Source organism: Aulonocara stuartgranti (assembly GCF_965226115.1).
Source record: "Aulonocara stuartgranti genome assembly, chromosome: 12".
Lineage (NCBI taxonomy): Eukaryota > Metazoa > Chordata > Actinopteri > Cichliformes > Cichlidae > Aulonocara > Aulonocara stuartgranti.
Window position 1 is genome coordinate 30,683,736 of NC_138948.1, and position 14,744 is coordinate 30,698,479.

Consider the following 14,744-nt stretch of genomic DNA (forward strand, 5'->3'; position numbering starts at 1 on the left):
AGGTGACATGCACATCGCTGATGAAATTGATGACAAGCTTGTCAACAGTTGCTTGTGGAACATGTTTGTTTGCAGTTCTCAACATCAGGTCTGGTAACTTGGCTTGCGTATTTGCTGAGAGCTTGTTTGGTGTGGCTGTGGTCTTTCGCTGTCGAGATGTTGATGCCACAGTGATATTGTACTGCTCAATCTTCGATGGATGTTTCCTCTGTAGAGATAAATATTATCATACGTCAGGTTCATACATTACTTCATAACATCACTGTGATTAACACTAAAGGAAAACACGTTTTTAAAACATTATTCAACTAGACTTGAGCTAATCTTTGATTGTTGAGCATAGTATAAAAGAGTGGTGAATTGGTCAAATTTTGCAGATATATTACTGTATTTATTCACAAGTGTAAACCAATTTTGAACGATCATTGCAAAAAACATGAATTTCTGTATACATTCTAAGTTCTGTAATATGTATACTATCTGTAAAAAGAGTATCGACCAATGTATCAGTATCTAAATTTTTAACTCCTTTTTATCAGTATCACCCTAAAGTTTTCAGTATTAGTCAGGTCCTAAAAATACTAAGAGAGCAAAATATGTGTATCTAGCAAATCTAATTTAAGAAAAGGGATCACATACACAAAAATGCTGCCCATACAGCTAACAAATAAAAACAATCCACATTATGTTCTTTAAAAAAAGATATCATATTGGGAAACATATAACCCTACTGATTAAGAGCCATGTCACTATGATAGACCTATATCAGGCCAATGATACTGATCAACTGATCCATCAATCGGGCTCTGGTACATGTCAGCTGAGAGCTGGAAGATTAATTTGAGATGCAGCTCAGCACTGTGTTCAAGTTTTAGTTGTTTTTTTTTAAAATATAGGGCAGCTGATTGTAAGCCTGTGAGTTTTAAATGACTACAAGTTTAATTTATTGTAATGACGGTGGTTATCCAAATAATAAGCTAAAACATTCCTACGAATTTAGCTCAATTATGCATGCACACACAAGCACATTAGCTAGCTCCGTCTTATTTTAATATCAGGCTAACCAATGGCGGTGACAATATCTTAGCCAAACTAGTAACCTTAACACACATGAAAAATAAGAAAGCAATATCATACACGTATAGTTGTAAAACCTCTTACCTCAATGTGTTTTTTTAGATTAGACACTGAAGTCTTGTAAGCTGAAATGACTGTAGAGGTCAAACAAAGTTTGCACTGCATCTGGACGCTGTCTCCTTTTCTCCCTCTGTACACGAAAAATTCCTCCAGGTACGGCCACGGGCACGCGTCCTCCGTCTTTTCTACGTCATTTTCATGGTTGACAGTGTTGTCCTCTGTCTCCATTTTGGCTTCTTTGTCTCCAAATCTTCCGTCTATAAAGTAGTTTATACTCCACCATTTAGCACCTCTAGACACCTGTGCCTGCTGCTGCAGCGGAGTTTATTCTTTGCTTACGTCTTAAATTGGCGCGGTCTCGATTGCACGGCGTTATTGGCTGCAAAAATGCAGACGAAAGGTTTGAATATTAAGTCAAATTGTGGGCGTACTCAGTAGTGACTTTTGATTTTATAAGTAGCGAAGTAGATTACATGGTGTAAGTTGTACTCAAGTATGAGTAAAATTACACACTTGAAAAATTACTCGTAAAAGTACAAGTACCCAAAAAATTTACTTAATTACAGTAACGTGAGTATTTGTAATTCGTTACTTCCACCCCTGGTCTTGATTATTAAATGTATCTGTCTGTACATATGCATATTTAGATTGTTAAAATACATTCACAAATGTATCATGATTTCACAAATGTATCTGTCCGTTATTTGAAAGATTGAACTGTTGAATTCAAATGTAATGCTATGGAAAAGTATATAACATGATCCCTATGAGCTTGTGTTACATCACATAAGTATTATTATCGTTGCTAGTTAGGTCGTTCGTGGCTCAAGAGTTGGCAGTTCGCCTTGTGATCCGAAGATTGCCGGTTCGCGCCCCGGCTCGGACAATCTCCGTCGTTGTGTCCGTGGTCAGGACTCTTCACCTACCGCCTACTAGTGATGGCCAAAGGGGCCGATGGTGCGATATGGCAGCCTCGCCTCTGTCCCAGGGCATGCAATCAATTGTTATTTAAATTAACTGTATATTTCTGTACATTTACGTATTATGATTCATATTGCCACATTCAGTGACCTTGTTTATAGGTAATTTCATTGTTTGATCATGTAAAAATGTTCCTAATTTAATGTCTAAAAGCACTTGGAAAAGGCAGAATCCCATGTCAAATTAGCGCAACAAACTCTATTTTCATTACTGAAAATGACCGTATTTTTATGGGACAGTTATTTTCTGTTATTTCATGGTCGTATTTTGGCGCCCCAGCTGCCGGAATATTACTGTTGTTTTAGGATGGTTTTTTTTAACAGTGATAGGGTAGTTGAGTCTTTGCACTTTTGTTCCATGCTACGCACAAGACCTTTTGATGCAGGCAACTGCAAGCGACAAATAAAGGCATTCATTCATTCATCTCTGCTTAGCATTTTGTTACATTTCATGATGCTGGGGAAAACTGAGTGTCCCCATCTCCACTTCTTCCATTAAATAAATGGCAGATACCAGACACAAGAGTTTCCTCTGTTTAGGGTAAATCTAATTGGATGTGAATGGATTACTTTGTGCTATGCAGCCTTCCTTTGTGATATATTCTGATTTATACCGTTCTACTCACATACCGCAGAGGAGGTCACATATCTATGAAGCCAGTATCTGAGCAAAGTGAAGGCTATATTTAATCCTTCTGACAGGGATATTCCCATCTCCTTTTTGCTATATTTTATATTTTACGGCCTCATCTACATTGTCAGTGCTCAGGGATTTGCATAAACCAGCTTGCATAGGCAAGCAGTTGGAGGTCTAATGCATGATGTATTCTCTCACCTCTTTGGAAGGCTGTGATAAAACGTGCAACTGAAAATGGATAGGACAGGAAGGGAAAATGAAGAGGATATATTTGGGTGGCAGTGTGGTGCTGGGTTTCTCTCAGGAGAACGAAAAGCCATCAGTGGAGAATTTGAGAATGCACTGTTTTATGTCACATGAATATGCAGAACATTATGAGGTTCCCTATATCAGCATATTCCAGGAAGACAACTTTTCCCAAGGTAGATGATTTTGAGTCCGACACATTCTGGGGAATGACTTATTAGCTTTATGAGTGAAATTAAAAAGCACAGGTGAAGATGAGTAGCCACGAACCACAGAAATAGAAAAAACTGAGATTTACAGCAATCTTCAGCGTCACAGGAGCAGCAACAGACCAGCTGAGGCTTAACATTTGAATAAATCCAAGAAATGTGAATCCTATACCCCCCATAATGCAACAGCAGTCACTGCTTTTCTTTAGATGACTTTGCCAGATGTCTATTTAACGCTTGCTAAGAAGATACCACCCTCTCCCCCTAAATTTGGCTAAAAAGTGAAGGAAAATTGTTGCCTCCTCAACACCTCTGCAAACTCCTTTGACAATTTATGGATTAGAACTCGGAATCTTCTTGCTATGCAGCAGCAGTACTAACCATTGTGTCATCACTAGTATATGGGAACAGTATGTTTTGATTGTCCACGGGGCCATACAAATAATATCACCAGGCAACACACAATGAGAAGACCTACCATCCCAGGAGAGACAAGAGTTTTGTAGTTATGTAAGCACGTAAGTGGAACTCCCACATACATTTTCCCCAGAAATATTTATTAAATCACAGCATTTCTGTCTGTCTAACTAATTTAAAAAATTCTCAGCAGTAAGTGGGCATAATTTTATCCTCCAGTGCATTTGATCTGCCACTCATTTTTGAAAGTTCCAACTCCGAACCCAGTTTAAACTGATTTTAGCCCTGATGTTTATACAGTAGACCATTTTGACAACTGGTCAGCAGAAACTGGCTCAGTGGTTTACTGAACCGTTTTCTGAGGTTGAGTCGTTAATTCGGGCTCCATCATTCTTTATGATCAACATGCTTGATTTGGCTAAGAATTTACACCAAATGCCCTTCCTAATACAACACTCCCCATTTACCCTGGCTTAGGACTGGCACTAGGAGTTCACTGGCTTGTTGCCCTCCTGTTCTTGGGTTTATCAGAAGATGGATACACTGTAGTCATAAATGGATGGTTGGTGGTAAGAGGCTTGTCCAGAAAATTTCACCAAAAACTCAACATGGTGCTAAACTGGGTGACATCACTGTATTCATCTTTTATACACAGTGTATAATAGCAGTAGAACTTGTGCATTGTCAGAAACACTGGTGTTAAGGAAAGATATGCTGTTCAACATCATTACCTTTTAAAAGTCTAGAGACCTCAACTGTGGACTTGTAAGAAAAGTCCCCAAGTTCATATGTGAAAACTGATTGCTATTACACAGCTATAGCATTGCTTATACTACTCTATTAACGCCACTGTATAATTTAGTTCATCTTTATCAAACTATTAATCCTTAATTAGCAGAAAAGTATAACATAAAGAGAAACAGAAGTACGAGGATGCATTTTTAATTTGGTTCATTATCGATTTTATGTAAAAAAAAAACAAAACAAAAAAAACAAAAAACCTTTGTGCAGCAGAAGTAGGTTACCCCCTTTGTTTAGAGGCTACGGTGTCATCACGCGTCAGGACATGCACTCTGGCTTCTCTGAAATCACTTATATGTTAATTTACCTGCTCCACAGAAAATGTTGTCATAAGATCATTCTTCAGTATTATTCACAGTTTTAACTTTAACAATTGCTGTTTCATATCAGTTATACACAGATCTCTTTTTAAAGAAAAAAGGAAAGAAAGAGGAAAACAACAAAGATGGGATATTAGACCAAAGCTAATATCCCACAGCTTACCAGAGTCACACCGACCCCTCTGGATTAAAAACACTGGGGAGGTCTCTCCGAGCTCGGCTCTCCTGTTCTCGGCTCTCAGGCGGCAGATGCTGGGGTACGTCCTGCCGTCGCTGCCACACACCGGGCCGGAGGAGGCACACATGCACAGGCTGTGCAACCCTCCGGCTTTCCCCGGGCCTGAGTCGCACCGCAGCCCGTTACCGCAGGACAGGTGGCCGCTGCTGCGCTTCCCGCACGCTTCACCTTCCCCGGCCGCACACACCACGCAGCAGCCGCAGGCGTCCTTTACCTGGCGTGCGGTGGGGCAGGACACTGAGAGGTGGCACACACCTGTAGGCAGGTTTGTCTTTCTCTTAGCAGGCCTGTATGGACTGCAGAGAACACAAGCGTGAGGTAAGCGAGGCTCTTCATCGTGTGAAGAATCAGTTTGCAGCAGTCTCTGTGCTCTTAAAGAGGCTGCAGGTGTAATGCACCTAAACGGAGCTGGTCTTCTTACAGCCCCCAACACTGATGGCAGTGAGGTTCGAGTTGCAGCATGTTGCTCCTGGCTTCTACTTCGTATTGCTGCATGCTGTATCACATTAAAGGACAATGGAATGCAGCTGCAGCACGGTTCATGGTACATGTACGCGGCTTTTGTGTGAGAAAGCAAGGGTGGTGTAGGGCCTCCAATTAATGGAGATAAAAATGCATATGATGATAAATGGTTTTTGTCTTTAGTCTGTGGTGTATAATTAGAGTGCAGGATTTTAATACTGCAGCGAGCCAGAAGGCCGAACAGATCAGAACTCACAATTACAAGTAAATGCATCATTTAATCATTTGTTTTATCACTTGTCACACTTTCCATGTCAATGTGTGTATCCTGGGAATTTTTAACAGTGAACATTAAACTGCAGCATGTGGACGCTTTAAGGCTATAGTCCCCAAAATTTGTGTATTTTTTAAAAATGGATTTTTCTTAAGGTCCACGTGAAAAACACACAAAAGTAATGACATGCACAGTCAAAAGCACGCCAGAGCAACAGGTGGTGTAACCCTAGTCACTGTCTAAGTAAGTAATGTTTATTTATTGAGCGCTTTGCACAGACATAAAGTCAGAAAGCGGCGTACAACAAAGGTAAAAACTAGGAATAATCGCAAACACAGTTAATAGCAATACAAACAATGTTCAAATGAAATAACAACAATAAAAAATAAAAATAATAACCAGATAATAAAAAACAGATCAAGTAATGATAATAAAAGAATCTCAACAGAAGGCCAGAGTTCACAGAGTCAGTTGAATGTAGCAGGAGAAGTAGACTGATCCAAAGTCCCGGTGCCACAGACCTGTTTACCCCTAGTCTTTAAAATTTGTATGAGGAACAACTAATAGATTTTGAGCCCGTGAACAAAGGCTGCGGACAGCAGTGTATTAAACAAGCTTTTGAAATAAGCAGTCTGGATTGTGTCCATTTAGTGCTCTGTGTGTAAGTATGAGAATTTTAAAACAAATTCTGAGGTCAGTTGGAAGCCAGTGTAAAAATATTTAATAGGATTAATGTGAGCTTGAACACTAGAACATGTAAGAAGTCTGCATTTTCCACTTTCATTTTGAAAAATATCTCTGTCCACATAAAAACACAGAAAATTGAAACAAGAAGTCAAGAGCAACAGGTATCCGATTGTTCAGTGATGACGCGACGAATCCTACTTCCGGGTCTAAAGTAGTCTGTGTTTAATATGGCATTTGTTTTGTTAACATGTTTAATGTTATGTATTTTCTTCTATTTGATCTCAAAAAGCTCCTAAAACAGTCAGTGATCCCTGTTGACCTCCCTCGGCTTTTATTACTACTAATCACTTATTTAAGCTCAGTATTTAAAACCTTAGGATGTAACTACAGCCCAGCCCATGCAGCAGTATATGAATGACTAACCTCATATGTGGATGGATTATCTCAGTTGTTCTCCTGGCTGAAGTTTGGTCCTTTTACAGCATCCTGCCATGCGATTACATTTGTTCCTGACCACCGAGAACACTCACGTTAACTTTTATCGAGTGGGAAAAAAAGTTAGCTTGTTTATATTATGCTAACATAGCTGTGTCGCTATGTGCTATGTGTAGCACATCATTATATACCAGCTAGCCCAACTTCAGTAACCCTACAAACGTCACTGCTGTTTAGTTTTCTGTCTTCATTTATGCTGGAAGTGATAACAGAGCTGTACGTTTTAATTTGTTTCCAAAAACCCCGCAGTCAGGACATGCATGCTATATTGTATTTAGATAGAAGCTAGCGAGCTAACTCCCTGCTAACTTCTAACTCCGTTAAATGTCATAAATTCCGTTTTCATGGATGCCTGGATGTTAAACTCAATTGTTACACCTGGTAGAGCAGAACGCTGATCATTTTATTAAAGATGAAAGACTTTAGACAGTTTTTCAACTCTCAGTAATGCCATAGTGATCGTTTGATATATGGACCTGCAGCGGAGTTTAGACCCAGACACGGCTAGTGACGTCAGACTGAACAATCGGATAGGTACAGGTATAACTTTCATCCATCCATTCTCTTCTATTTAGCCTTAGGACTGGACTGGAGCCTACCCCAGCTGCCACTGGGCTAGAGGTGGGGCACACCCTAAACAGATCACCAGTCTGATGCAGGGTCAGCACAGAGAGACAGAAACAGACAACCATTCACACTCACATTCACACCTATAGGCATATTAGAGTTACCAATAAACCTAACCCCACATGTCTTAAGACTGTGGGAGGAAGCCAGAACCCAAGTGGTTCCATTTTGAAGCCTGAAGATGAACATTTTTGCCATCCCCATCTTGGTGTTATGAAACTGAATGAGAGGTGGAGGGAGAGATTATGATTATGATTATGAGTTTGATTATGAGACTGCATGCTCATTGCTTACCGTCTTATGAGTGACAAGTCGGTAGGCCATCAGTATATCCTGGGTAATCCTTCTTTCTGACACTTTAGATGAACAAAATTTACAAAATGGGCTTAAAGCTTTAAATAACATTCCCTGCACTGAGCAACTGAGACCATAAGTGAGGAGCAAAGTGTTTATAGAGGTTAGAGAACCATTTTCCCATGTGCGTGCAACTACAGATAACGCCCCCTGCTGGCCTTTAAAAAGAATGCAGGTTTAAGACACATATTAGATTAGATTAGATAAAACTTTATTAATCCCTTGGGTGGGTTCCTCCAGGAAATTCAGTTTACACTAGCACAGCACCAACAGAAGTTCCATGTTACAGAGTTGGACTACCAAAAAATAAAATAGGGATAAATAGGATAAATAGGAATATCTGTAAAATATACCCATTGATGAGATGTAGACAGCCCAAGTCTATTGCACATTTCAACTATTGTAAATATATTGCACAGTGATTGTTGCACAGTCAAATATAAAAAAATATTGCACAGTGAAAAGCACTACAGTTTAGTTGTTCTCTCCCTCCTTTGTCCCCTCCCTTTCCCCTCCAGTGAGGAGTTAAACAGTAGACTTTGGAAGAAGCAACGCATGCTGAGCAGACTCCTCTGGCTGTTTATGACCATATGCAGTGGATGCCCAGTGTTGTCCATAATGTCCTCTTCTCTGCCTCTTCTCTGCCACTGCCACCAGTGTCCAGCTTCATGCCGACCACAGAGCTAACCTTCCTGCTAGATTTTACATGTACATATAAAGTGTCGCAAAGCATAATTTAATTTCATGTATGAGACTAATTTAGTTACATTCTGACTGTTAAAGCATCTGTCCCAAGCCAAGCATCAGTCTTTGAATAAATATGAAACTGTTTTTCATGGCTTGAGGGTAGCCCAAGGATAAAGCATTAACAGCCCCAAACAAGAGGCAAAGTACTTGAGGTAGGTTCTCAAGGCCCTCCATTAAATACCTCCTTCAAAAAGAATGTTAGTAGACTCTGGTTTGAGGTGGAGAGGATTTGAAGAAATGGGCACTGCTTCATCAGAGACAGTCAGCACTCCCAACAGACTTCCCTCACTCGCACAATCCTGTTTTAAAGCAAAAAAAAAAAAAAAAGATTAGTTATTAGAAAACTGTTCCCTTTTTGAATAAAAAAAACTCCTCCCTGTCTTTACACCAGGTGGAAATCCTGAAGTGCTTTATAAAAATTAAAAGAAAAAGAAAGAGAAAGAGTATACAATCAGCATTAATCTCTCAATTTAAGTCTTGGTAAAATCTCCATATCAAAAGGAAATTTTTCCCACTACTATGTGGGTTCCCTTAAGATGCATCTATAAAAAAGGTTATTATCACAGTGAGGTTTTACAGTACAAGGCTGCACATTCTTGTCACATCTGATCTGAACTGAATACTGGACAAACAGAGTACGCCATTATTAAAAACATTCAAAAGTCATTAAACAAGTATTTATAAAGACAATAAAAATAACACCATATCTGGCAGTACAGACAACACTTACTGACTGGAGAAGGAAAAATCCCTGTTTTTTTAACTATCTATCTAGCTCAGTAAGATGGCCATGAACGTCTGCATGCTCAGTGAATACCTCAGGCAGCAGAAACCCAAGAAAGAGAAGGAACCATCATGGAGAGACAGGCCCCTGCATGGTATGTACCACCGGCAGATAGATGAAGTGGCTGACATCCAGAAATCCTACCAGTCCAAAGCTGGACTGAAAGACAGCACAGAGGCACTAATCATGGCAGCACAGTAACAAGCTCTGAGCACAAGATCCATAGAGTCTGGGATTTACCACACCAGGCAAGATTTCCAGATACAGACGGAACAGTGATAGACGTAGTGATACTGAATAACAGCAATATCAGGAAGAAGAAACACAGGAAGCTGGAGAAGTACCAAGGGCTCAGTGAAGAGCTCGAGAGGATGTGGAGGGTGAAGGTAACAGTGGTCCCAGTAGTAACTGGAGCGCTCAGTGCAGTGACCCCCAAGCTAGGTGAGTGGCTCTACACACTCAGAAATTAAAGTACAGAAATGTACCTATAGGGGTACAATGGCTTGTCACTGGGGTGGTACCCTCTAAGGTACCGTTCTGTACCCTAAACTGTGGGTACTGATTTGTACCCTTGTAATTTGTACCTTTTACACGTCAAACCTGTACTTTAAAGGGCAAAGTTGTACCCTTAGTATAAAGTACAAAAAAGAACCCTTAAAAGGTGTACAAAAATGTCTTTCTAAAGGTTCAGTAGCTACACACAGATTTCCTATATTTTTCCTCTCAAGATTTGAAAAATTGAAGATACAAACTCAAAAATACTTGTCACATTTATTACCTTCTTAAATACATTGCTTAACTGTTACATACAAACTGTTATCAACAGATTATGTGTCATAAGCTGCAACATCAATTTCCTGTCCAGGTTTTAGCAACGTCCATTCACTATCAATTCTAACACTGTATGAATGAAAATGGTTGTCATATAACAGAGGAATGAGAATTTTTCCACAAAAGACCCACATTGTGTCAATATTAAATATGTACTTAATTTGCCAGAACAGAGGAATCTTCTCTGAATGCAGTACATCAATGACAAACACATCTCTTACACAGTATTTGACACTGTTCACAATTACTTCTGACACACACTGGAAAGCTTTCTTAGCACTATCAACTTCAGAAAAGCCACAATAGACTATCAGTGCTTGTTGCAGTTCCAGTGGTAATGACAAAAATGGTGTAGTCACACTTTTTCCAAAAACATTTTCAAATTCACCAAGTAAACTTTTGTTAGAAAACTCCCAGCACTGAAAGATTCATATTTTTTGAAGGAAGAACAGCAGTCACTGAGTCCACAGGTTATATCAAAATTGGCATCATGGGAATGAATAAGTCCTATGTGCTGAATAAGCTTTGTCAAACTAAAGGTTCTTCTGCCACATTTGGAGCACTGATATGGCTGAGGCATGGTGGTCAATACAGAAGATTTATTTGTCTGGTGACTGTGATTGGCAGAGGCCGGTCCTCACACTCATCTATTTTCACAATGTACTTTTGGAGAAAAATCAGGGTGTTCTTCAGATGTTTTGGATAAGCAAGGTTGAAGACAAAATACGAGCAGAAAGAAGAGATGATTCCTTCAAAAATACATGAGCTTCTGCACACTTCACTGCCATCCAACTTCACAATGTTTGGAGCGCTTCTGGAGAACACTGGTTTCCAGTCTTCATGAAGTAGCTGAACAGTTGGATAGGGGTTTTTAGGATGAACCTTTGAAGTCAAAAGAGAAGGTAGAGGAAAGCAATATCTTAGTCTCTTAACAAAAGATACATTTGTTTTCCTTTTATATAGACTAAATATTTTAATACACACACCTCTCCAAGTATGACAAAGAGATCCAGTTTCTCCTTGAAGACGTATGGCAGGAATAAAAGTGCAGCCCTTGTATCAAGATCTGCCAAAAAAACAAAAAACAAAACACAAGATCACCTATGCATTTTATCTGGCATTTCCAGTTACCTATAAAAATTATATAAAATGGAAGCCTTGAAGTAAAAAAAAAAAAAAAAAAAAAAAAAGCAAATACCTGGTAGGTCATCAGTGAGAGCCTCCTCTCTTGCATCAAGGTAGAGCTGGTAGAGTGGGGTTTTCCCTTGTGTAAGGTCAATCACCTTTGCTGCAACACATGAGAGCCCTTCACGAAATCGCTGGCTTACATTACCCGTTGTTGGTTGGATCCATCCGAGTTCGTTGCACAGCTACAGGTAAAAAATTCATTTTCAGTAAAAAATAACAGTGTATGAAAATGAAATAATCTAAAGTTGATATTAATTATGTATGGTGCTGCATAATTATTTTTTTTATAGAATTTAACAACAATACTGTAAGAAGTTACATGAACATACAAAAAAAAGGAAAGAGGGACAGATGAAGAAAGCAAGGTCAAGGGCAAATAAAATTTACTACTATAAACATGTTAAATGTGACAGCTATTTCCAAGTTCAATTCAGCTTTCTGACTTACACCAGTAGGCATCCCTAAGAAGGGGTACTTCTTCAACACATCCTCCACAGGCATACCATCTGCAATTTCTTTTTGCCGCCAAGCAAACGTTTGCTGCATACGGTTATGAACCACCATGGTATCTGGTTGCATCTTCTGATATTGGCACTGTAAGACCTTTAAGTGGGCGTCTATGGATAATAAATCCTCTCCTTGGACGCATGGTCCCTTGAAAGAAAGCAAGAGTGAGAAGAGAAAGTCAAAACAGATTAGAAACCCAATGTAAGACTAAATATACAATTAGAGCTGACACGATCTGTGCATCACAAAGAACTCGTATCAGTTAAAGTTAACTGATACCATGAACCAATATTTAAAATATGGAAACTCTGAAATAATTTCACATAAAATCTTAATTGTTAACTTGAAATTTTAGTTTTGGAGACATATTTAAAACGTTGTTTTTTTTAAAAAAAAAAAAATCTAGTTCACCCTCTTTTAGCGCCTTCCAATTAATAATTTTTTGTGAGGTAGAAATATTAGCACTGGTACTTTGTATTAGCAAGTGCTCTAATCCAAGTATTGTTATTGTTCCGGTTTGAAAAAAGGGGTACAGTTGCATCCCTAATCCTTAGTTTTAGATGTAATAACAGAGGCAAGAACATTTTATAGCTCAAGATGTCCCTCACACCAACCTGACAAACATTTCTCTGACTTGTTCGTTGACATTTATTAGGCTGCCCTCTCCTCGTAGAACCAAACTTCTCCTTACAACGCCTCACTGCCTCACTGTCGACTAGTGGTGCCCGCTCCGATTTGAATTTACGTCTCAAAGACATATGCCATGTGTGCTTGTTGAACAGAAACATAAGTTACTGTAAAAACAATCTACACAAAATACACCCAACAAAGAATCAGTAAACATACTTCATACAAACCTACTGAGAGGCTACAGATTGTCTTACTAACAAAACAAGATCGAAAAAAGCTTCACTTTTACTTTGTAATCTTGAAGGAACCTTATGCAAATTTTAAATTTAACTTACATAACCATTTCCCTCACGATCCTTGAGGAAAGGATACTTCATTACCAGCGTCTTCACAGCTTGCACATATTCAGAATTTGTGGGATACCTGTAATATCAGAAGAAACATAAGTGTTAGAGCAACTGCTGACAAACAAACTTTATCAAGTGTCAGTTTATTTTCAATATGACAGATTCAGCTTTTTCTAAAGCAACAAGCTAACATTACCCTGATTAACTTACATAGTATACTGTGCCACAGCTTCATATAGAACTCTGATTATTGTGTGTCTGTCCCTTGGATTTTTATGGCACGGTTCTTTGTTGTCCAGTTTTAGTTGCAGATTTTTGGGAAATCTTGGAATTTCAAAAGAGGCTGGCAGTCTCAAAGTATTTTCATTGCTGTGAAAACAGTCAAGTGTTTGTTTTTATTGCATGAATTCAAGTATAAAACACTACAGTAACAATACATATGGTAGAAACAATGATCATATTAACTAAATCCTAAAAGTGCATAACGGCCAACATGTATGCTTCAGACATACTAACTTCATTATAAATAAGAAAATACCTTATTGAAGTTGACGAAGTAGATGGTTGCCAGTCTTCTGGAGAGACAGTCTGTAGAGTCAGTGTAACTGAAGATTCCTTCATCCTTGACACAAATTGGTTGAATTTAACCTGCTTTTTGAAGGATCCTTGGAAAAGGTATGCAACCATAGTCTCGGTAAGACCGCAGTCAACTGTGTCTCCATCAACCTCATTGTCTGCAAGATAAATGGTAGTACAAACTCTAAATTCCATGTAAGGATATTTATCACCACATTTTTACATGGGTAAAAACCGTATATCACACACATTAAAACCTTTTGTACAACTTCTTTCAGTTCAAAGAAATATTCATTAAAAAAATCAGTAAATTAAATAAAATAAACCAAATTTTTAGAGTGAATCCTCTCGATATGCAAAGTTTTCATTTTTAAATTTAGATGTTTGTTTGGGACTACTGGACACAGGAGAGCAGAGTCTGAGCATGCTTTTGTGCCCTTTCAAGTTTGGAAGAAAAAAAAAGACTAGAATGCTGTAATTTGTTAATATTCACTACTAAGGTGACTCCTTTCTCCAGATTTCCGACAGTTTCTGCCGTCTGTTCTTTCAGACCGATTACTTAAAGCGATAACACCCGCAGGACCGTATTACAAGCTCAGATTACATGCTGAAAAAGTTCCCACATTGCTTAAAACACGACTATCAAACCCCAGCTGCGACACCCTTGTTATATTTTAAACAAGTGCGGTGTTAAGATATTTCCTTTAAACGTTATATTCAGCCGCCCATGTGTGTTGATGGCCTTGGAATGGATGTAAAAACGTGATTTTATTAAACCATTAATACACTAACGGTAAACTGCATTCAGCTACCAGGGAATCAAATTTCGCGCCGTTCTGCTGCGCAGGGGTTACCGAACCCATAGACTGTGGCCGAACCACATATATAAGTTCAAATTTATACAAATACTATGTGTACACATTTTTCAGAACTGTGACCTCAACTTTACACATGAAACGTTTGTAAAAACGTTTGTAAAAAGACATAATTTGAGCTAAGAGAGTGCCGAAACTAGCTAAATTGCTAATATACGTTAAGCTAGGCTAAACCAATAATTAGTAATTACACTACATTTTTCTTTAAATAAAACTTACCTCTGAAACGCTGAGCTTCAGCTTCGGTGACATCTAAGCCCCACTCTTGTATTTTTGTTAAGAGTTCCTCGGTTGAAAGTGAACAGAGCACACCAGGACTTGCAAGTTCGTAATCCATCTCCGTCCGTTGATAAAACAAAATGGCACCTGCTGCAT

At 38.8% G+C, this 14,744-nt stretch overlaps 2 pseudogenes across 2 annotated transcripts in view; both read right to left on the minus strand.

Annotated features, from left to right (window-relative positions):
- The window catches only part of LOC309719614 (serine protease HTRA1-like), a 32,217-nt pseudogene extending 26,830 nt beyond the window's left edge, over nt 1–5,387 (minus strand). Inside the window, exon 1 of the transcript XR_014280725.1 lies at nt 4,911–5,387. The product of XR_014280725.1 is annotated as a serine protease HTRA1-like (transcript). The remainder of the gene's footprint in view (nt 1–4,910) is intronic.
- Nucleotides 5,388–10,190: 4,803 nt separating this feature from the next.
- Nucleotides 10,191–14,744, minus strand: LOC309719086 (sterile alpha motif domain-containing protein 3-like; annotated as a pseudogene). Its single transcript, XR_014280726.1, has 9 exons — nt 14,589–14,744; nt 13,457–13,652; nt 13,129–13,287; nt 12,907–12,994; nt 12,556–12,711; nt 11,882–12,088; nt 11,445–11,616; nt 11,233–11,312; nt 10,191–11,128 (listed from the first exon to the last, which is right to left on the minus strand). The product of XR_014280726.1 is annotated as a sterile alpha motif domain-containing protein 3-like (transcript).